Genomic DNA, 25,485 nt, shown 5'->3' on the forward strand with positions numbered 1-25,485 from the left:
TAAAATTATAAAAGATTATTTAGCAATACCTATGCTTCAGTATAATTTTGCACAAAGTAAGAGCTCAGTGATTATCTGTTGTATATTTAAATGAATATCTAAAACCTGACTATGGTCTCCTCCAAAATCATTGTCCCATAATTCCATCATGTAATAATGCTTAAAAACTATCCTCCTTCATATACATTCATTTATAAGACAGGACTTCCAGAATTATACAAATTTCTTTCTTCAAAAAACAAACCCACAAAAAACTTAAAAAACATATGGAAATTATTCAGTTCCTTTACCCAAGCTATACCAATCTTGCTTGAATGATTAACAAATGTGGTTTTAAAAATGGATGGATTCTTTAAGCCTATTATTTTTATTAATTTAATTACATTTAATTGTACTTTTATCAAATGCCTGGTTTTAAATCTGAATAAAAACATGTAATAGATAACCTTTATTTATAATGCTGACAAACATCACTGTGGCTTACCTTTCCACCACTGTTAAAAAGCTTATAGAAGATGGAATAAAGATGATTTTCTGCTCAGTCAGGATCCCATCTACCAGCTTGTTTATCACTGCCTCAGGTTCCAGGGTGGGTCCCAAACTGAAATCAGAAGTAGTCTTCAGAAACAAAACATTTCAATGATGTTTTAGCTTTGATTTGGTGCTAAGTGAGTAAGTTAAGTTACCATAGAAACCATAACATAACTGACTTGTAGCATCTAGCCCAACACAGATGCTCAAAAATGATAGCTGTTTTAGCATTAATAATAACAAAAACAGGAGGAGTCTTTCAAGATGGTGGAGTGGAAGGACCTTGCGCTTACTTCCTCTCATGAACACACCAAAACCACAACTAACATCTGAACAGCCATCGATAAAAAAGACTGGAACCTACAAAGATCTTCTACATCTAAAGGCATAAAGAAGAAAGCACAATGAGACGTGAACAGAGTATCTGTCATGTAAGAGCTGCTGTGATGGTTTATGATGATGCCAATAAAAAGTGGGTGCCAGCTGGTGGTTCAGTCAGGTTCAGCAGAGTTCATATATATCATCATACAGGCAACAACACATTCAGAGTTGTGGGCGGGAAGATTCAGTACCATCAGGTTGTGATAAATTGTGCCATTCCTAAAGGGTTGCTAGACAGGTGTCTGGTCTCAACTTTGGCAGCAAAGAAGATGCCAATGTCTTCACAAGTGCCATGACACATGCCTTAGAAGTGTTGAATTCACAGGAAACGGGGCCAATATTGCCTTGACAAAATTCACAACTACCTGCCCAAGTTCAGAATAGCCCATCACAAGAAGAGTTGGAAATTCAAAGAAGGCAACTACAAGAACAGCAATTACAAAAGGAGCTGGAGCAGGAAAGGCTGGAGAGAGAAAGAATGGAAAGGGAGAGACTGGAGAGGGAGAGGTTAGAAAGGGAAAGGCTGGAGAGGGAGCGACTAGAACAGGAGCAGCTGGAGAGAGAGAGAGACAAGAAAGGGAACGTCAGGATCGTCTGGAGGGGAGAGGCTGGAGAGGCTGGACTGGGAAAGGCCAGAACAAGAGCGGCAAGAGCGGCTAGAAAGGGAGCAGCTGGAATGGGAGCGAGAGCCAAGAATGGCAAATGCCGCTGCCCCTGCCTCTGTGGAGATGACTCCTCTGCTTCTGACCCAGGCTCGCAGGCAGCCTCTCAGCCGCAGAATCTCTAGCCCAACAGGACATTGTCATGGGACCGCCTGCAACTCCACCCCCTCCTCCACTCCCATCAGGTCCTGCCCAGGCATCAGCCACGCTCCCTCCGCCCCCAGGGCCCCCTCCACCCCCTGCACTGCCGTCCTCAGGGCCCCCCCTCTGCCTCCTCCACCACCTCTTCCTAATCAGGTACCCCCCTCCCCCCACCTCCTGCTCCTCCCCTCCCTGCAGCTGGAGATTTTTCAGGATCCATGTCTGAAGACCACGGCCCTTTAACTGGACTTGCAGCTGCAATTGCTGGAGCAAAACTTAGGAAAGTGTCACGGATGGAGGATGCCTCCTTCCCAGGTTGTGGGAATACCATTGGTGTGAATTCGGCCTCCTCTAAAACAGATACGGGTGGTGGAAATGGACCCCTTCCATTAGAGGGTAGTGGTTTAATGGAAGAAATGAGTGCCCTGCTGGCCAGGAGGAGGAGAATTGCTAAAAAAGGGATCAACAATAGAAACAGAACAAAAAGAGGACAAAAATGAAGATTCAGAGCCTATAACTTCTAAGACCTCTTCAACAAGTACACCTGAACCGACAAGAAAACCTTGGGAAAGAACAAATACAATGAGTGGCAGCAAGTCACCTGTTATTTCCAGATGGGATTCTCCAAGGTTAAAATCAGGTTGTTTTTGACAACAGGTCCTATGATTCATTACACAGACCAAAATCTGTGCCCTTGTCACAGCCCAGTGCCAATGGAGTCCAGATGGAGGGACTGGACTATGACAGGCTGAAGCAGGACATGTTAGATGAAATGAGAAAAGAATTAACTAAGCTAAAAGAAGAGCTCATTGATGCAATCAGGTGGGAACTGAGCAAGTCAAATACTGCATAGAGAATCAAACTAAGGAGAGATAGGACTTTAATCTGGAGAAAGGAAAAAAAAAAAAACCTACAAAGAACAACTGTGTTACCAACAACAAAACCCTTACATTTTGTGAGCTGTAAGAAGAAAACGGAGACAAGCAGTCGGAAGGAGGGAAAAACCAGCATAGTTTGAAAGACTTCAGGCATCACTACTCTGGTGGTAAGCTATTTCCCTCCCATTTTGCTGCTTTTTTCTGACCTTTACAACACGATGGAAGAGAGTCGTATAGGAGTTCCTGTATCAGTTATGCAGAAAATACTGAATCCGTCAGGCAAGATCACCGTGCATTGAAATATTTTCATGTCAAGAGAAAATCGCACATTTTCCACAATCCATTGCTAAAGTAAAGAGGAGAAAGGCTTGAGAAGTTTTTTTCAGAGAATGGTGATGAGGTATTTAGCAAGTTATGCTATTGTATTGTAAATGTTTCTCTCAGGTTTGTCTTCCTATCATATTTGATATTCCATGAATAATTAAGTTCAGCCCTATGTAGGTTAAGTTCATAAAATGTGGAACAAATGCAATTGTATGTGCTTTCAAAAGGTGATATTTATAAGAATGTGTCCTAAAAATGATTTGTTCGGAGTGAGGAATTTTAGAATGATAAGAAGTCTTTCGAGTTTAGCCTTCATGCAATTTTGTAGATTCAAACATAAAATTTGTCCAGAATTTAAAGATTTAGATGGCTTCCTAAATTGTTACAATGCTTTACCAAATCTGTGACTCCTACATAACACAAACCGGTGGTCAAATGTAAAACAGAATATTGTAGATTTACTGTAGGTTTTCAACCTTTTTTAGATTTATGCATGTGGACTTTTTTTTTTTTTGGCGGTACGTGGGACTCTCACTGTTGTGGCCTCTCCCGTTGCGGAGCACAGGCTCCGGACGCGCAGGCTCAGTGGCCATGGCTCATGGGCCCAGCCGCTCCGAGGCATGTGGGATCTTCCCGGACCGGGGCACGAACCCGTGTCCCCCTGCATTGGCAGACGGACTCTCAACCACTGCACCACCAGGGAAGCCCGCATGTGGACATTTTTATAATGTAATTACAATCACCACAAAATTAGCTTTTTAAATTGCAGACAGTAATGCATGTCAAACTAATATGTAGTGGCCTTTTCAAGGCCTAGTCCCAGGGAAAACATTTTGTAGAGTATAGGGGAATGGGAGGAAGGGAAGGAATAATTTTTTATTTAAAGTTAATTTCTGGGCTTCCCTGGTGGCGCGGTGGTTGGGAGTCCGCCTGCCGATGCAGGGGACATGGGTTCATGCCCCGGTCCGGGAAGATCCCACATGCCGCGGAGCGGCTGGGCCCGTGAGCCATGGCCGCTGAGCCTGTGCGTCCGGAGCCTGTGCTCTGCAACGGGAGAGGCCGCAACAGTGAGAGGCCCGCATACCACAAAATAAATAAATAAATAAATAAATAAATAAAGTTAATTTCTGCACTATCTTCGTTCTCAGTTACCTGCATGAATAATAATGAGGAATATTTTGTGACTTTTATTGGTAAATATGTTAACAGCACCAAGTACTTAATCTTTTACATCATGTCTTCACCTAATTGTATTTTAACTTGAGTAAGTTCAATGGTCTGAAACATGATTCTGAGCTTCACATGAATTACATCTTACTGTGGAACTCAAAAGTTCCATCCCTGAATTTGGCAGTTGTTATTACCTTGGCGCTCTGCAGTTATACAGGTGTTCAGGTACATGTTCCTGACTACAAAGCTGCTTTTGAATCTTGTTACGTTGAAATACTAGAAAAGTAACAATGATGACAGCAATTAAGGTCACAGAAATCATTAGATAAAGGGAAAACAACAAAGGGGTGTCCCGCATAATTTTCTTTTAATAAAGTGAGACTTAGGTGGTGGGAAGAAGGAACTAGATACTCTACTTACCACCGTGTGTGTGTGTGCGTGCGTGTTTGTGTGGGCACTCACGTGTGTGTATGTTATCCACTCTCTTTTCTTTGAAACTTCTAAGATTAAAATAGGGGAGAAATCCTGTATGTTGCAATGATAGAATTTTTTGAAATTTTAGGAAATCAAAATTCTCCAGGCTCTCCATCTTGATTTATGCTTGAGTTGTTATGTGCCATATTTGCTTTGAAATCTTTATCAGTAGTTTTAAAATTTTGAAGAAATAATCCACTTTCATTTGCTTTGTAGATTTCTTAATCTAAGTTCGTAAGACAGAACTTGTTGATAGCGTAGTTAGAATTCTAAGTGCTGCAAGTTTGCAGCCATTACCACTCAAAGAGGTTTGAATGAGGGAATTTTTTCCCCTTGTTAAAATAGTTCCTGTTTCTGTAGAAACTTCATTTTTAGATCTGTGATGGATGAGCTATCATAATTCAAGTATACAGTTCTTTTTTTTTCTATCAACTATTCATTGTCATCCAATAGTGAAGACATTAAAGATGCAGGCAAGCTTATGAAGTACTACTTTCTAAAAGAAATAGGAGGCATTTTCATCTTTATTATTGTACTTTTGGTTACGCAAACACTTTGATGATACAAATGTTTATGTCCCCCATAAATCTGGTCAGAAATCACTTTTGATTCTGTTGATTAAGTTAAACAGTCTATAGTGGGATAGAGTACTGGGTACAAGTGTTCCAAAGTAAGGTAACAGACTACGGTAAAAATGCTAGATCTTAAAAAAGAAACTGGTTTATGCCCTAAACGTTTTGTGCCTTGGTCTAATATTAACATGATGTCTGTGTAAAATGACAAAAAGAACCAGTGTTGAATCACGTTTATTTCCTGTCACTCTGCATTATCCCAGATTGCTAAATGTGTTCTTTCCAAGAAGTTTGATTGAATTCCTGTATACATTTACTGTCCTATGTGACAGTTTTGTCATTGTTAGAGATTTCAGTAATTAAAATGGGAAACAGAAGCTTAGGTTATTTTCCTTATCAAAACTACATTCCTTGGAGCCACAATATTACGATGGTTTTTGTGCTTTTGTCTTAAGCTGAGTGCAGTTTAGGGGATCCTTTCTAATTACAGGAAGGTACTTCTTTCCTTCAACACTGTGATCTGACCTGTGACAAATCTGTACTATACACTATGTAAATGGCTAACAAGTCAACTGCAAACCAACTGAATGTACAAATCTTAGTGCTGGTGATGAAATCTCTTCAGAATACTCATCATGATCTCAAAGTTTGTCTCAAAATTTGCAAGCATCAAGTGTCAATCAAAACTGAAGATGAAAAACTAATGAATGTTGAATTCTCATGCTTTAATTGTACTTCCTTATTAGAATTTTTGGTTCTCTGCTATTTTTACCGTACTGTTTCATTTAAATTTCCTACATGCTAACTTCATTTGTGCGATTGAAATAAAATTGCAGTATATATTAAAAAAATAACAAAAAGACCCCCATTTAGTGCTTATTATGTACTGCATACTGTGTTAAACAATCTACATAAGTTATAACATAATAACATAAGTTATCATAAGTTATAACATATCTCAAAACATAATAACATAAGTTATCATAAGTTAACATAAGTTTAGTGAGATAACATAAGTTATCTCACTAAAGTTTTCCAACAACTCTATGAAGGAGATACTATAGTCCTTATTTTGCAAATGAGAACTATAGAAGTAACTAGGACTCGAAAATAATTTAGCTAGATTAGGACTGACAAATTTCACTTTTAAATCTCTAGAAGTCTTGGGAAAGAAGTCAGATGCCATTATACTAGTTTTATTATCCTATTAAGACTATTTAATGAACAATTTCTAGAGTATCAGAGGAATTAAAATATAGGAATATGCTCAGCTCTAAGTCCTTGATCTCCGTATGTAACCCTTATATTTCTTAGGTCTTGATTTAATTTTCAGCTTTCTTACTTAGTTCCATGTTACATCTTTACTGTGTAACCATCCTGGTATACGTACTACTGAGTAGCAAGTAGTCCCTAAAAAGTGGCCTCTGTTATCTGGGTGTTAGAATAAGGGCACTTAGGATGGAGTTGCACAAGAGTTGGTCCTGAGTATTTAACATTTAAAAAAAAATTATTTATTTTATTTATTTACTTTTGGCTGCGTTGGGTCCTTGATGCTGCACGCGGGCCTTTCTCCAGTTGCAGTGAGTGGGGGCCACTCTTTGTTGCGGAGCACGGGCCCCAGACACGCAGGCCTCAGCAGTTGTGGCTCGCAGACTCTAGAGCGCAGGCTCAGCAGCCGTGGCGCATGGGCTCAGCTGCTCCGCGTCATGTGGGATCTTTGCGGACCAGGGCTCACCGTGTCCCCTGCATTGGCAGGTGGACTCTTAACCACTGCGCCACCAGGGAAGTCCCTAACATTTTTTTAATGACTTAGAAAAAAGATACATAATCAAATTTATTCATGAAATTTGCTAATGTCACCAAACTGGGTGACTAACATTTTGGGGAGGCAGATTTTAAATGTGTGCCACTAGTTGAGAGAAGTAAGGCAAAAAAAATTGGATGAGATTCTTTAGGAACAAATACAGAATATTCATTCAGAAAGAAGAACAAGTAGTAAAGTAAAACTGGGACAATTGGAAAGTGTAGTATTGTACTTAAAAGTGAGCATGATAATTGGATACATGAAGGAGAGCAGAGCTTAAAACATACATGATATAACCTTTCATTCTCAGCATAGGTCAGTCATTTATTAGAACACTGTGTTCACCCCAGCACCCCGACGCAACAGTATTACATATGAAAAGCTTGGAGATGTCACTGCAGAGGAAATATAATAATGAAAGCGATGGCTTTTGGCTCAATAGAGGCAAAAATGAAAGGCAATGGAAACTTGAAGAAGACTAAGCAGTCCTTTAGCCTGTGGGATAAGAAGGTAATGGGTGTTGAGGAGGGTGACTCTAGAAGCTGAAGGATGCTTGTGCCTTGAAAAGTGTTCAGAGGGAAATTCACTTTCAAGCATATCGCTACCAGACTTCAATATTCCCAAGCTCCATCAAAGCTCACAAACGCCTGCGTAAACAGTATAGCATACTCTCTCGAATTCACACTGTGGCCTTGCTAACCTACCAATTCAATGGTGTTGCATTTATTGAACTTTCCTTAGTTACTTGATCTCTTTACCTAAGGTCTTAGCCTCTGTCAGAAGAATTTTCATTAAACTTAAAGGCTGTCCAATATCATGATATTAAAAAGATCAAAAGAAAAGTCTTCCAGAAAATATTCAATTTCTTGGCAGACTAAAATCTTAATCATTAAAATATCAGTACGTGGAAATATTTTATTCCCTGATAGTCTAATTTTAACAAGAGTTGCAAATCCTATTAAATAAATGTAGGTAACGGATTTTGTAGAAACTATCCAAAATCACTCCAGGCCAATCTGCTGGGGTTGAGAAGAAGAATCCTGTAGGATCACAAGAATACTTAGGGAGAAAGAGTACTTTCAGGTAGAAGAACTGTGTTTGATTATCTAATTTTACCACTTAAGTAGCTGAATAATTTTGGGGATGACATCTCTACTCTTTAAAGCTCAGGTTTTTGTTTTTATGTTTAATATGAAAAATGGAGATAATGCAGTGGTATGCTGGTAAATGTGTAACAACTGGCTCTCCTGGGGACAGAATTACCAGTTTTGTAGCATTTTCCAGTTTCTATGGTATAAATACTCCCACCAAAATAGCCAATTTCAAGCTACCAACATGGTGTCACTGAATGAATATAAGTCAGCTTTAGCACTCTGTGGGTAACATGATGGTTAAATGGGAAATGTACATATAAGTACTTATACAGTTATACTATACAAATGTTACTTGTCACCTTCTTATATAACATCTTATTTTACGGTACTAGCCAATGAAAACAGAAAATATCTTTCTGTAGCACACACACAAAAGCTAAATTTTTAGAGAAAATAAATTTTGTTATGTATATTACATATAGGAGAGTAGACGTTTTAAGAGGATGAATCAGAACATACAATTTTTGTTATCTAATAAATCCAGATTATGCTGCATTATTTATACACTAACAGAAAAGAAAAAAATAACTTATTTAAGGGAAAAGCACTTAATTAAAAATTGTTTGTATATCTAATAATGGAGCCCCAAAATAGATGAAGCAAAAAATAACCGAATTGAAGGGAGATATGGACAGTTTAAAAGTAAGAGTTGGAGACATTAATTCCACTTTCAACAATGGACTGAACAGCTAGACAGAAGATCAGCAAGGAAATATAAAACTTGAACAACAGTATAAATCAACTGGACCTAAGAGCATCTATAGAACACTTAATCCAACAACAGTAGAATATGTATTCTTCTTAAGGGCACAAGAAACATTCTCCAGGACAGATCATATATTAGGCCACAAAACAAATCTCATTAAATTTAAAAATATTGAAATCATAAAAAGTATGTTCTTCGACCACAGTGGGATGATATTAGAAATCAATAACAGTACACACCAATGTTCATTGCAGCATTATTTACAATAGCCAAGATATGGAAGTAATCTAAGTGTCCATCAATAGATGAAGGGATAAAGAAAATGTGGTATATATATATATATATATATATATATATATATACAACAGAATATTACTCAGCCCTTAAAAAAAATCTTGCTATTTGCAACAGCGTGAATGGATCTAGAGAGTATTATGCTAAGTGAAATAAGTCAGACAAAGAAAGACAAATCCCATATTATTTCACTTATATGTGGAATCTAAAAAACAAAACAAACAAATAAATGAAATAAAATGAAAACAGACTCATAGATACAGAGAACAAATAAGTGGTTGCCAGAGGGGAGGGGGAAGGAGTGGGGACAAAATAGGTGAACTGGACAAACCTCCAGTTATAAAATAAATAAGACATACCGATGTAATATACAGCTTAAGGAATATGATCCCTATACCCTTTGTATAGGGACAAATGGTTACTAGACTTATCATGATGATCATTTCATAATGTATGTAAATGTCAAATCACAATATAGTACACCTCAAACTAACATAATATTGTTCATCAGCTACATTTCAGTTAAAAAAAGAAATTAAGGACTTCCCTGGTGGTGCAGCGGTTAAGAATCCGCCTGCCAATGCAGGGGACATGGGCTTGAGCCCTGGTCTGAGAAGATCCCACGTGCTGCGAGCAACTAAGCCCGTGTGCCACAACTATTAAGCCTGCACTCTAGAGCCTGCGAGCCACAACTACTGAGCCCGTGTGCCACAACTACTGAAGCCCACATGCCTAGAGCCCGTGCTCCACAACAAAGAGAAGCCACTGCAATGAGAAGCCCGCACACTGCAAGGAAGAGTAGCCCCCGCTCGCCACAACTAGAGAAAGCTCGTGTGCAGCAACAAAGACCCAACCCTGCCAAAAATAAAAAAGTAAATTTATTTTAAAAAATTATGTTAAAAAATAAAACTAGAAGGGACTTCCTTGGTGGTGCAGTGGTTACGAATACACCTGCCAATGCAGGGGACGTGGGTTCGAACCCTGGGCCAGGAAGATCCCACATGCCGCGGTGCAACTAAGCCCATGCACCACAACTACTGAACCTGTGTGCTACAACTACTGAAGCCCGCGCGCCCAGACTCCATGCTCCACAACAAGAGAAGCCACCGCAATGAGAAGCCCACGCACCGCAATGAAGAGTAGCTCCCGTTTGCCGCAACTAGAGAAAGCCTGCGTGCAGCAACGAAGACCCAAAGCAGCCATAACTAACTAACTAACTAACTAAATAAATAAATAAAATAAAATAAAGCTAGGAATAATGAGGCTTTTGGGGTCAGGGACCTAGGTAAGAATTCTAGTCTGCAGCTCTGGGACTGTGTGACCTTGGGCAATTTTCTTAATTTCTCCAAGTTTCAGTTTCTTTCTCCATAAAATGAGCATAGTAAAACTTATCTTGCAGATTGTTATAAGGATTAGAGCTGGGGTAGGCAAACTATGATGTGGGTCCAAATCTAGACCTCTTGTTTTAAAGATTAGAGGTAATTTATGTTAGGTACCTTAGTAGGGTATGTGATATCTAGTAGGCTTTTAATAAATGCTTTTAATAAGATGATTTCTTGATATCCAAGTTTATCTAACAAAAATAACTCTTAGCTGTCAAAAAAAATTACTTGGAGTACCTGATTATACTTAATTCCAATAAACTCATTATATTATTATGCTGCATTATAACACAGTAAACCAATTTCTTTGCAGTTGGTTAGATGTGTAAATATAACCAATGAACTACATCTTTGAGGCGCTTTAAAAGAGAATTTAAGTTCCAACATTAATATAATACAAATTATTTTGAATTGGTCATCTAGAGGTTGTTTCCTTTTTCCTCAAAGGCTATCCCTCTGTGTAAAAAGGAAAGTTTAGTCTGAATCTCAGTTCTGCCAATTTAAGTCAAGTTACTTTATCTCTCTAAGCAAAGTATTGTTGTGAGGTTTAAGAAAATTACAGATTTTATATAGGGTCCAAAATATAAACTAAAGTAAGAATTTTTCTGTTTTCTAATTAAAACTAAGTTTCTATATTAAAACTAACTTCACCTTTGGCATCCACTCTAATATCAGCTTATCTTCAAAGGGCTTCGTGTGGCAGGACAAGCCCCAGACCCTTTCTTAGCCAGGTTATATTCCTGTGATTAGGCTAGAATCAGGCCAACTTCTATTTATACTTCCCCTCCCCACCCCCCACAGCAAGCGTCCCAGTGATTTTTTAATTGCACTAGTAAAGCTTTGCCAGGAGAGGGCACCCTTGCCCACATGAAGGTTAGCTTTGTGCCGGATTCTTCTGGGGGCAAGGGTAAAAAATTCAATTATAATTAAAAAACATATTTAATATCATGTCTGTTTTTAACTGCTGCAAGACAGTCTGAGTGAAAAACTTGACTCAAATATATTATTTTAGTGTCTAAATATTGGCAAATTTTATCCTTGGGGATGGTACTCTCTTCCTCCTTAGACAACATCTTTCAGTTTTAGTGAACTCTTTTCAAAATTAATTAACTAATTAAATAATACTTATTGAGATACAACTGACATATCATATGATATAAGTTTAAGGTGTACAACCAGTTGATTTGATACATTTATATATTGCAATATGATTGCCACCTTAGCATTAGCTAACACCTCTATCACATTACGTGGTTATTTCTGTTTTGTGATGGGAACAATTAAGATCTATCTTCTTGGAGGACCTTCAAGATGGCAGAGGAGTAAGATGTGGAGATCACCTTCCTCCCCAACCAATACATCAAAAATACATCTACGTGTGGAACAGTTCCTACAGAACCCCTACTGAATGCTTGCAGAAGACCTCAGACTTCCCAAAAGTCAAGATACTCCCCATGTACCTAGGGTAGGGCAAAAGAAAAAAGAAAAAAACAGAGAGAAAAGAATAAGGATGGGACCTGCACCTCTGGGAGGGAGCTGTGAAGGAGGAAAAGTTTCCACACACTAGGCAGCCCCTTCACTGGTGGAGATGGGGGGTGGGCGGGTGGGAAGCTTCGGAGCCTCGGAGGAGAGCACAGCAACAGGGGTGCAGAAGGCAAAGCGGAGAGATTCCCGCACAGAGGATCGGTGCCGACCAGCACTCACCAGCCTGAGAGGCTTGTCTGCTCACCCGACGGGGCAGGCGGGGCTGGGAGCTGAGGCTTGGGCTTCAGAGGTCCGATCCCAGGGAGAGGGCTGGGGTTGGCTGTGTGAACACAGCCTGAAGGGGTTAGTGCATCACAACTAGCAGGGAGGGAGTCCGGGGGGGAAAAAGTGTGGAACTGCCTAAGAGGCAAGAGACCATTGTTTCAGGTTGCGTGAGGAGAGGGGATTCAGAGCACCACCTAAACAAGCTCCAAGGAAGGGCGTGAGCCGTGGCTATCAGCGCAAACACAAGAGATGGGCATGAAACGCTAAGGCTGCTGCTGCAGTCACCAAGAATCCTGTGTGTGAGCACAGGTCACTATCCACACCCCCCTGGGAGCCTGTGCAGCCCGCCACTGCCAGGGTCCTGTGATCCAGGGACAACTTCCCTGGGAGAACACATGGCGCGCCTCAGGCTTTTGCAGTGTCACGCTGGCCTCTGCCACCACAGGCTTGCCCCGCATTCTGTACCCCTCCTTCTGCCGCCCCGGCCTGAGTGATCCAGAGCCCCCTAATCAGCCGCTCCTTTAACCACCTTCCTGTCTGGGTGAAGAACAGATGACAGAGGGTGACCTACACACAGAGGCGGGGCCAAATACAAAGCTGAACCCCAGGAGCTGTGCGAACAAAGAATAGAAAGGAAAATTTCTCTGTGCAGCCTCCAGAGCAGCGGATTAAGTACCTACAATCAACTTGATGTGCCCTGCAACGGTGGAATACCTGAACAATGAATCATCCCAAAATTGAGGTGGTAGACTTTGGGAGCAACTGTAGACTTGGGGTTTGCTGTACACTACTGACTAGTTTCTGATTTTTATGTGTATCTTAGTATAGTTTTTAGCACCTGTCATCATTGTTGGATTTGTTTATTGGTTTGGTTGCTCTCTTTTATTTTTATTTTTTACTTTTTAAATTTTATTTTAATAATATTAAAATTGTTTTTTATTTTAATTATTGTATTTATTTATTTATTTATTTTTCTTCTTTCTTTTTTCCCTCCCTTCTGAGCCATGTGGCTGACAGGCCTGAGCCTCTGAAGTGGGAGAGCTGAGTTCAGGACATTGGATCACCAGAGACCTCCCAGCCCCATGTAATATCAATTGGTAAGAGCTCTCCCAGAGATCTCCATCTCAACGCTAAGACCAAGCTCCACTCAATGACCAGCAAGCTCCAGTGCTGGACACCCCATGTCAAACAACTAGCAAGATAGGAACACAACCCCACCCATTAGCAGAGAGGCTGCCTAAAATCATAAGAAGTTCACAGACATCCCAAAACACACCAACAGACACAGTCCTACCCACCAGAAAGACAAATCTAGCCTCAGGCACCAGTCCCCTCCACAAGGAAGCCTACACAACCCACTGAACCAACCAACCTTAGCCACTGGGGGCACACAAAAGAAATGGGAATTATGAACCTGCAGCCTGCAAAAAGGAGACCCCAAACACAGTAAGTTAAGCAAAATGGTAAGACAGAGAAACACATAGCAGATGAAGGAGCAAGGTTAAAACCCACCAGACCAAACAAATGAAGAGGAAATAGGCAGGCTACCTGAAAAAGAATTCAGAGTAATGATAGTAAAGATGATCCAAAATCTTGGAAATAGAATGGAAAAAATACAAGAAACATTTAACAAGGACCTAGAAGAACTAAAGAGCAAACAAAAAATGATGAACAACAAAACAAATGTGATGAAAAATTCTCTAGAAGGAATCAATAGCAGAATAACTGAGGTAGAAGAACAGATAAGTGACCTGGAAGATAAAATAGTGGAAATAACAACCACAGATCATCTTAAAGAAAAAAGACTGAAAAGAATTGAGGACAGTCTTAGGGATCTCTGGGACAACATTAAATGCACCAATATTCAAATTATAGGGGTCCCAGAGGAAGAAGAAAAAAAGAAAGGGACTTAGAAAATATTTGAAGAGATTATAGTTGAAAACTTCCCTAATATGGGAAAGGAAGTAGTCAATCAAGTCCAGGAAGCGCAGAGAGTTCCATACAGGATAAATCCAAGGAGAAACGTGCCAAGACACATATTAATCAAACTGTCAAAAATTAAATACAAAGAAACACTACTAAAAGCAGCAAGGGAAAAACAACAAAGAACATACAAGGGAATCCCCGTAAGGTTAATAGCTGATCTTTCAGCAGAAACTCTGCAAGCCAGAAGGAAGTGGCATAAAGTGATGAAAGGGAAAAACCTACAACCAAGATTACTCTACCCAGCAAGGATGTCATTAAGATATGATGGAGAAATTAAAACCTTTACAGACAAGCAAAAGCTAAGAGAATTCAGCACCACAAACAAGCTTTACAACAAATGCTAAAGGAACTTTTCTAGGCAGGAAACACAAGAGAAGGAAAAGACCTACAATAACAAACCCAAAACAATTAAGAAAATGGTAATAGAAACATACATATCAAAAATTACCTTAAATGTAAATGGATTAAATGCTCCAACCAAAAGACATAGACTGGCTGAATGGATAAAAAAACAAGACCTTTATATATGCTGCCTACAAGAGACCCACTTCAGACCTAGGGACACATACAGACTGAAAGTGAGATGAAAAAAGATATTCCATGCAAATGGAAATCAAAAGAAAGCTGCAGTAGCAATTCTCATATCGACAAAATAGACTTTAAAAGAATGTTACAAGAGACAAGGAAGGACACCACATAATGATCAAGGAATCAATCCAAGAAGAAGATATAACAATTGTAAACTGCACCCAACATAGGAGCACCTCAATACATAAGACAAATGCTAACAGCCATAAAAGGGGACCTCGACAGTAACACAATCATAGTAGGGGACTTTCACACCACACTTTCGCCAATGGACAAATCATCCAAAATGAAAATAAATAAGGAAACACAAGCTTTAAATGATACATTAAACAAGATGGACTTAACTGATATTTATAGGACATTCCATCCAAAAATAACAGAATACATTTTCTTCTCAAGTGCTCATGGAACATTCTCCAGGAGAGATCATATCTTGGGTCACAAATCAAAACTTGGTAAATTTAAGAAAACTGAAATCATATCAAGTATCTTTTCCAATCACAATGCTATGAGACTAGATATCAATTATAGGAACAAATCTGCAAAAAATACAAACACATGGAGGGTAAAAACAATACACTACTAAATAACCAAGAGATCACTGAAGAAATCAAAGAAGAAATCAAAAAAATACCTAGAAACAAATGACAATGAAAACATGAGGACCCAAAACCTATGGGATGCAGCAAAAGCAGTTCTAAGAGGAAGTTTATAGCAATACAATCCTACTTCAAGAAACATCTCAAATAAACAATCTAACCTTACACCTAAAGCAATTAGAGAAAGAAGAACAAAAAACCCCAAAGTTAGCAGAGGAATGAAATAAAAAAAATCAGATCAGAAATAACTGAAAAAGAAATGAAGGACACAGGACTTCCCTGGTGGCCTAGTGGTTAATAATCCACCTACCAAGGCTGGGGACATGGGTTCGAGCCCTGGTCTCAGAATATACCACATGCCACAGAGTAACTAAGCCTGTGCACCACAACTGCTGAGCCTGCACTCTACAGCCTGCAAGCCATTTCCTCTAAGATCAGGAAAAAGACAAGGTTGTCCACTCTCACCACTATTATTCAACATAGTTTTGGAAGTTTTAGCCACAGCAATCAGAGAAGAAAAAGAAGGAAAAGGAATCCAAATCAGAAAAGAAGAAGTCAAACTGTCACTGTTTGCAGATGACATGATACTATACATAGAGAATCCTAAAGATGCTACCAGAAAACTACTAGAGCTAATCAACGAATTTGGTAAAGTAGCAGGATATAAAATTAATGCACAGAAATCTCTTGCATTCGTATTCACTAATGATGAAAAATCTGAAAGAGAAATTAAGGAAACACTCCCATTTACCACTGCAACAAAAATAATAAAATACCTAGGAATAAACTTACCTAATGAGACAAAAGACCTGTATGCAGAAAACTATGGGACACTGATGAAAGAAATTAAAGACAATACAAACAGATGGAGAGATATACCATACTCTTGGATTGGGAGAATCAAAATTGTGAAAATGACTATACTACCCAAAGCAATCTACAGATTCAATGCAATCCCTATCAAAGTACCAATGGCATTTTTCACAGAACTAGAATAAAAATTTCACAATTTGTATGGAAACACAAAAGACACCAAATAGCCAAAGCAATCTTGAGAAAGAAAAACGGAGCTGGAGGAATCAGGCTCCCTGACTTCAGACTATACTACAAAGCTACAGTAATCAAAACAGCAGGGTACTGGCACAAAAACAAAAATATAGATCAATGGAACAGGATATAAAGCCCAGAGATAAACCCACACACATATGGTCACCTTACCTTTGATAAAGGAGGCAAGAGTATAGAATGGAGAAAAGACAGCTTCTGCAATAAGTGGTGCTGGAAAAACTGGACAGCTACATGTAAAGGAATGAAATTAGAACACTTCTTAACACCATACACAAAAACAAACTCAAAATGGATTAAAGACCTAAATGTAGGGCCAGACACTATAAAACTCTTAGAGGAAAACATAGGCAGACTACTCTATGACATAAATCACAGCAAGATCCTTTTTGACCCACCTCGTAGAGAAATGGAAATAAAAACAAAAATAAACAAATGGGACCTAATGAAACTTAAAAGCTTTTGCACAGCAAAGGAAACCATAAATAAGACGAAAGGACAACCCTCAGAATGGGAGAAAATATTTGCAAATGAAGCAACTCAGAAAGGATTAATCTGCAAAATATACAAGCAGCTCATGCAGTTCAATCTCAAAAAAACAAACAACCCAATCAAAAAATGAGCAGAAGACCTAAATAGACATTTCCCCAAAGAAGATATACAGATGGCCAACAAACGCATGAAAGGATTCTCAACATCACTAATCATTAGAGAAATGCAAATCAAAACTACAATGAGGTATAATCTCACAGCAGTCAGAATGGCCATCATCAAAAAATAAACAAACAATAAATGCTGGAGAGGGTGTGGAGAAGAGGGAACCCTCTTCTACTGTTGGTGGGAATGTAAATTGATAAAGCCACTATGGAGAACAGTAACTAAACATAGGGGCTTCCCTGGTGGCGCAGTGGTTGAGAGTCCACCTGCCGATGCAGGGGACACGGGTTCGTGCCCCGGTCCGGGAAGATCCCACATGACGCGGAGCGGCTATGCCCGTGAGCCATGGCTGCTGAGCCTGTGTGTCTGGAGCCTGTGCTCTACAACGGGAGAGGCCACAACAGTGAGAGGCCCGCATACTGCAGAAAACAAACAAACAAACAAACAAACAAAACTAAACATAGAACTACCATACGACCCAGCAATCCCACTACTGGGCATATACCTGAGAAAACCATATTCAAAAAGAGTCAGGTACCACAATGTTCATTGCAGCACTATTTACAATAGCCAGGACATGGAAGCAACCTAAGTGTCCATCAACAGATGAATGGATAAAGAAGATATGGCACACACATACAATGGAATATTTCTCAGCCATAAAAAGAAACGAAATTGAGTTATTTGTAGTAAGGTGGATGGACCTAGAGTCTGTCATACAGAGTGAAGTCAGAAAGAGAAAAACAAATAACATATGCTAACACATATATGTGGACTCTAAAAAAAAATGGTTCTGATGAACCTAGGAGCAGGACAGGAATAAAGACGCAGATGTAGAGAATGGACCTGAGGACACGGGGAGGGGGAAGGGTAAGCTGGGACAAAGTGAGAGAGTGGCATTGACATATATACACTACCAAATGTAAAATAGATAGCTAGTGGGAAGCAGCCGCATAGTACAGGGAGATCAGCTTGGTGCTTTGTGACCACCTAGAGAGGTGGGAGAGGGAGGGTGGGAGGGAGATGCAAGAGGGTGGGGATATGGGGATATACGTATACGTATAGCTGATTCACTTTGTTATACAGCAGAAACTAACACAACCTTGTAAAGCAATTATACTGCAAGAAAGATGTTAAAAAAGAACTATCTTCTTAGCAACTTTGAACTTTTTAATACAGTATTGTTATCTATAATCATAATGCTTAGTGAAGCAAGCAGTTTACTTACTGCTTCTAGAATCCTATATGTAACATATGCTAATTATATGAAATTATACCTTTAATCTGTACATAAAGAGATGACCAAATTGATGTTCTTCAAAATGTTGAAAGTAGTTTCCACTGGATAGAGGGTTTTAAGGAAATTTAAGAAGAAATTTTATTTGTATTTTTGTGTATGTTGGAATTTTTTTTTAAAAGTATGCATCATGTTTACAAAAACGTTAAAGCTATTCCCAGAGGAAATATTAAAAATAAACCTCAGCACCAATCCTTTGTAATTTTATTTTTTAACCAAGGACAGACTATGGTCTGCTACTTATTTTGGAGGATAATCTCTAGATTACCAAAGGAAAGGCCTTTTTTTACATTGTGGTCCTGGGTCACCTCTATCAGAATTACTTATGAGGCTTGTTAAACATACAGAGTTCCAGGCTCCCTTCCCCACCACTACTGAATCCCAACCAAAGCGAATAAATCAACATCTCTGTGGGGTAGGACCCCTACATGGTTCCCAAGCGCTCCTGGAGAAATGTATGTACACTTAAGTCTGAGAACCACCAGACCTAAAGGAAGGATTAGCAACTTCACTGTGTCATTCATATCTATAATTATATACATTCTCTCCCTCTCTCTGTCTCTCCACCTATTTTCCCACAGTCTACAGAAGCTGAAACTGAGATGAGGTAAAGGCCTCGAATATCAGGTGTTTCAATGATTAAAATACTTAGCAAAACCCACAGAATTGTTGATATTCATAGCAATCCCCAATCTTTTTTTTGTCCATTTCTGTCTCAACTTACCTGGTTCTTCGGTTTTTGATGAAGCCAGTGTTTATGAAATTAGGGCAGAGACATGTTGTTTTGACTCCAGTTTTTTCTAAGGCAGCCAGTTCTTCAGTCAAAGCTTTATGAAATCCAACAGGAGCAAACTTGCTTGAACTGAAAATAAACAGTTCAAGAGAGCGTTCACAAGATAATTCAGGAAACCTGCTGCATCTATTTAATGGCAATGTCTGTTTTCCTTAGTTAAATGTGGTGCTCTGCCAGGCAGCACGGCCACATCTGGATCCCAGGGCCTGGCCCAGACCTACTGAATCAGAATCTGCATTCTAGATGACCCTCAGGAAAATTTATAGGCACAGCAAAGTCTAAGAAGTGCTGGCATAGAACATTTACTGCATCCCAGCATCATTTGTCAGTGTAAGAACTGAGTAGGTTTAAATGTCTTGTTAGGAAAATTGGTAGGGTGTTTGTTTTTGTTGTAGCTGTTTCCCTAAAATTTAATGTTGCTATAGGCTGTTCGTTATTTACTATAGTATGTTCATGGAATTCATTGGGAAATTCTCCAGCATAAGTCCTAGTCTTCTCTTAAGCCTTAGCTTGATTTCCTCAAAGAGGCCTTTCCTGACCCCTAGTCTAAATTACTTTCCCATTATACAAGAAGCACATCTTGGACTTGTAATTAAATATTCATTTGGGTGAATTTTTTTAATGTCTGGCCCCCATACCTTTACTATAATAATCTCCATGACTGTTTTGGTCTCCAATGAATCCCCAGGGGCTGGCACAGTGCTTGGCCTATAATAGGTACTCAGTAAATATTTGTCGAATGAATGAATCAAAATGCAAAGCAATTCTTATTGTCATAGTGCCTTCATTTGGAAAGAGAAGGGAAATTTGTCATATTCTAAGTGGACATTACTTTTCCAGCTAGGCTTTTAAAGAAAGCAGCATTAGTGAGATATAAACTCACATACCATATAATTCACTCACTTAGGTGTACAATTCAATGGGTTTTGGAATATTACATTATTAATTTTTAAAAATTATACAAAATATTTATAATATAAAATTTACTATTTTAACTATTTTTAAGTGTATAATTCAGTGGCATTAATTACCAGATTGTTTTTCTCTAAGCCTGTACAGATTACCAATTTTTTTAAATGAATTTTTAAAAAATTATTTATTTTTGGCTGCATTGGGTCTTTGTTGCTGTGCGTGGTCTTTCTCTAGTTGCAGCGAGCAGGGGCTACTCTTCGCTGTGGTGCGTGGGCTTCTCGTTGCGGTGGCTTCTCTTGTTGCGGAGCGTGGGCTCTAGGTGCACGGGCCTCAGTAGTTGTGGCACACAGGCTCAGTAGTTGCAGCTCACGGGCTCTAGAGCGCAGGCTCAGTAGTTGCGGCGCATGGGCTTAGTTGCTCCACGGCATGTGGGGCCTTCCCAGACCAGAGATCTAACCCGTGTCCCCTGCATTGGCAAGCAGATTCTTAACCACTGCGCCACCAGGGAAGTCCCCAGATTAGCAATTATACAAAGTAAATTCTTGCCAATTAATCTGTGCTTTGGATAATAGAAAGTTGTGGAAAGTTCTCTTTTATCTTTTTTTTTTTTTAAAGCTTAGACACTTATTGAAGGCTTAAAAGAAAGATTGCTAGATTCAATTACATAAAATGTAAATCTTCTATACACTGAAAAACAACACAAACAAAAATAATATCTAAAATTGATCATTATATACCAGACACTGTCCTCAGTTATTCAGATGCATTATTTCATTTAATCCTCACAGCAATTCTGTGAAATAAATACTATTTATGATCTCCATTTCCCAAAAAGGAAACTTAGGCAGAGGCGGGGTTATAGAACTTGCCCAAAGACACAAAACAAAGTGGTGGAAACAGGCTTTAAACGTGGGCAACAAACCAGGCCTCTATATTATATACTCTAAACTTTATTAGCTCCTAACCAAGTTAAGAGGTGAATGCAACATATAGGACAAAGATTAAGGGTGAACACATGACAACTTTTATAAATGAATAAGACAATACTCTAATGGATAAATGCCTAAGGACATTAGCAGAAAGTTTACAGAATAAAAATACCAATAGATATATGTATATAAATTTTTTTAGGAGTAATTAATATAAATACAAAGTAAAAAAAGATGAAATTTTTGCCTAGCAGTAATGGTAAGGATATGAGGAAACTTTTTATTTGTTTGAGTTGTTTTTCAATGTACAGAATACTTTCATTCTACATAATTGAACTGGCAATCTTTTAAAGCCATAAATATATGTCTAAGCTTTAAGAAAAAAAAGTGAGAGAGAAATTTCCACAGAACTTCCTATTTTCTAAAGCACAGGTTAATTGGCAGCATTTTCTGGAAGGCAATCTGGCAAAAGGTATAAAATTCATTAAAAATATATCATGCTCTTAGATCTGGTAATTTCTCTTTTAAGTATATATCCCAAGGAAATAATCATGTTTCTAAAGATTTATGTTCAAGGATAGTCCCTGGGGTATATAGTCCATGAAGGCAAATAGTTGCAAACACTGAAAATGTCTGGGGTGGACAGATGCTGTTTTTGCCCATCAGCATTCATATTCCCTCATTCTGGTAAGATTGCTCTGATTTTGTCGGATTGCACCCAGCTCCTCCTCTCCATACAGTGATCGAATCCAAATTGGTCTAGTTAGAGTGAACTCTAGAACTAGAACATTTGAAGGCATGGCTTTTCCCCCACCTGCTGAACTTGGAGTTGAAAGGATATTATTCCAGAACTGCTGGTAGCTATCTTGCCAACAGAGGACAGCCTACCTAAGACTTTTCCTCTTTTGGTCTGGGGCAGTTTAAGTTTTGTGTTCCTTGCAACTGAAAGAGTCCTGAAAAATAAATTATCCAACAATAATGGATAAACTGAATAAACAGTGGCACATATATACCATGCAAGAATTGAAAATGATGTTGCACATATATATTTATTAACAAGCAATATGTTCATTTTAAATTAAAAAAAAGCAAATTTACGTATGCAATTTTTTTTCAATGCATGACTATATATCTACATTTAAAATGTCCTAAAAAATGATAACAAATGCTTATCATGGTTATTTCTGTGTGGTGAGACTATCAGTAAATATTCTTTTTTTTCTTTTACTAAACTGTATTTTCTGATTTTTCTTAAGTGAACCAGAAGTGCAAGGATATATTAAAACTCATAGTTAATGATCTTGAGTGTGTTAAAGGAATTTTATATTTTTGAACTTCAGAGTGAATTTGTTTTTAGACATATATATGAAAGCTAACAGTGAGTGTATTTTTTCTGCACTTTGTGACATTACACCAAATTTCTTCTTACTGTCAATAATCTGAATTAATATTTTTCATTCCAAATTATTCTTTTAGATAACATTTCATTACAAGTTAATGATCAGGACTCAGTTTTGCCATGTCTTCCCATACTGGTAACTTTCATGCTTATAAATTGGCTGAGTTGACAAAATACATTAGCCAGAGTTTATAGGTGAACAAAAAGAACAAACAAGTTTGCAAGGATAGTCTAACCACATCTGCAGAGTGGTTGTTCTTATGTCATGGCAAGATTCCCCTACCTCCCTCAGCAGATGTTTCAGTGTGGAAGCATGATCTGTAAATGTTACAAAGTTTTCACAGAGTTTTGTTAAAATGTCCATCTCTTCATCTCCCATCTGCCTAAGAATATCCTCTTGCTGATTCCGTAGAAACAGTCTAAATTGCTCACATTCAGAATTTATTTCTTCTCTCCTACATTTAACCTGGTTTCTCACATTCAACTGATTGGCTGGCTTGCAGAGTTATCACTTTTTCAACTTGTTCCATATCACTCTTCAAGGGCTCAATGGTACATTCTAGAACTTTCCTGTGATGAGAGGCAGCTTTCATGATGGGGCAATTGTAGTGTTTCTGGTGTTGAATGGAGAAACAGCACTGTGTACATAAAACCTCTAGGTCCTTCCCACAAAAAAGGGTCAGAAACTGATTGTGCTTCTCACACACAGAATTCTCTTCCTGCCCCTTCCATGTGCTCCTTCTGATCTGGAGTAAATTAGCAACTTCAGTCAAGTGACTGAGCTGGGTTTGCTCCTGATGTTCTTATCTCCAAACCACAAATGGCAGACAGGACAGGGGAAGGTATCACCTAGGTCCTTCCAAGTCATGTTGATGCATGAGCAACAGAAGCTGTGCCCACAGTTGATGGTTACTGGATCTTTCAAGTTATCCACACAGATGGGGTAGCTAGACACCTCTTGTGCCTATACCAGGGCTCTCACGAACTCCACTGAGTTGAGAACAAAAGTGGTGGATAAGAATGCTCCCTGTGGCAAGGCCTGCCTCAAGCTCAAGACCCAGTGAGAAGTGGATATCTTCCTCCAGAGATCATAGATTGACCAGCTTTACGTTGCACTGGACCGGCATGCTGATGACAGCCACCGAAGTCTTGCTGAGTCCCCTGCACCTACCTCAACTTGAAGGGCAAGAGAGATTCACTGCTTGTACCTCTATTGCAAATTAGCCCACCGAAATTTAACATTAATGAGTTTCTTCTACAAGTAAGTAGCCACAGGTTCAAGAAAGCAATCATTCCTATGGGGGAGAAAAGCTTTTAATTTCAAAATTTCCTAGACTGGCAATCACAATATAATAATTAATTCAGGCAAGAATCATCAATGACTGCAACTACTGTAAGGTAAAATTTCATGGGAAATAATATATTCACACAATCTCAAAATATTATTCTAAGAATTATAGTTCATGTGTAGAGAGACAAAATAAGTGCCTTTATGATGTAGAGATAGAGAACACCTCCTGACCAATGAATGGATAAATTGATTGCCTGCGATGGGAAGAAAAACAGCACATATGGAACAGTTCTGCCCCCACCCCCATTACCCAAATCTAATCACAGGGAAATAATCACCAAAATTGAAACCATGGAACATTCAATGGTCTTAAACACTGCATAAACAAGAATGACACTGAAAAAAATATGGGGGAGTGTTCTACATTAAAAGAGACTAAAGAAACAACTAAGAGAAATTCATGATCTTAAGCTTTGATTCTAGATAGGGAGAAAAACTGCTATAAAGTGGATAGTATGGGACAACGGGGAAAATCGGAATATGCACTATTTATTAGATAAGGGTATCATAGTTAACCTTCTTGAATTCTAAAATTACACTTTAGCTACATAAGAAAGTATTCTATTCTTAGGAAAGGCATGATGAAATACTTATAGATGAGGGGTCATGAACTTTGAATGTTATTCTGAAATACTACTTTACAAAAAGCGGGTGTCATGGTTTTGGTATGATGTGGGAGTGTGATGGCTGTGACTATAAGACTTCATAGAGATGGAATAGTTCTCTATTTGGTGGTGGCTACATGAATCTGCATGTGATAAGTGTCACAGAACTATATGTAATCATTTGACCAATACCAAATTCTTGGTTTTCATATAATATTGTTAAGAAACATGGGAACGTAGACAGTGGGTCCATGGGACCCCTCTGTACTATCTTTAAAAGTTCCTTGAATCTATCATTATTTCAAAATATTAAAGTTTTAGAAAAATCACCTGCAGGCTCATCCAAATGGTTAACTTAAATGGAAGTGGTCTCACTCCTTTTGTAGTACACTGGGATATAAATCACTATATCCCTTGCTTTTTCTACTCATTTATTGTTCTGTACATTTTGGGGGCAGTCCCCTACCTTGTGAGATATATGAGTGCAGTACAGAAGCCTAACCTAGACCAAGCCACCAACAGTTCTCCACTTGGTTATGGTACCACCCTTCTACCTGGTCAGCCTGCTTCCACTCTTGCTCCCTTGCATCCATTCCCACTCAGTAATCAAAATTTTCCATTGAATAGACAACTTATATCCTCTCTTCCCAGTGATTAAATTTTTCCAGTGTCTGAATGCACTTTAAAACCTCAACTCCTCAACATGATATACAAAATCTTAAGTACTGATCCTGACTAGTCACTTTGAGGTTGAGTCCTATCTTTCTTTCTTCCTTGGTACACTGCAGCAAAAATTAACTGTTTTTGGTTGAATATGGTGATTACAAAATTTAATTAACAATCAAGTTAAGAAGAAAAAAGGGGAAATTTTATTCGAGCCAAACTGAGGATTATAACCTGGGAGACAGACTCACAGAAAGAATTGTTCCACCTGTTAGAAGTTGGAAAGCAAAGTCGTATACATTTTCAAGACAAAGGATCTTATATCAAAATGACATACTGATATTTTACATAAAGTTCATGAAGGATACATAGTCCAGGTAAGCATGTCCAAAGTGAGCAGCAAGTCACTATGACTCCTA

The 25,485-nt window shown here is 38.7% G+C and overlaps 2 pseudogenes across 2 annotated transcripts; one reads left to right on the forward strand and one right to left on the reverse strand.

Moving 5' to 3' along the window:
• Positions 1 to 935: 935 nt before the first annotated feature.
• LOC309961144 (protein enabled homolog) lies at positions 936 to 2,748 on the forward strand (annotated as a pseudogene). The gene is made up of 2 exons: positions 936 to 2,329; positions 2,394 to 2,748. The product of its transcript is annotated as a protein enabled homolog (transcript).
• On the reverse strand, positions 2,573 to 24,996 carry LOC309961145 (tripartite motif-containing protein 60-like; annotated as a pseudogene). Its single transcript has 4 exons — positions 24,906 to 24,996; positions 22,684 to 23,437; positions 19,139 to 19,276; positions 2,573 to 2,600 (listed from the first exon to the last, which is right to left on the reverse strand). The product of its transcript is annotated as a tripartite motif-containing protein 60-like (transcript).
• Positions 24,997 to 25,485: the final 489 nt, after the last annotated feature.

Source organism: Leucopleurus acutus, assembly GCF_964270905.1.
Source record: "Leucopleurus acutus genome assembly, chromosome: 4".
Classification (NCBI taxonomy): Eukaryota; Metazoa; Chordata; class Mammalia; order Artiodactyla; family Delphinidae; genus Leucopleurus; species Leucopleurus acutus.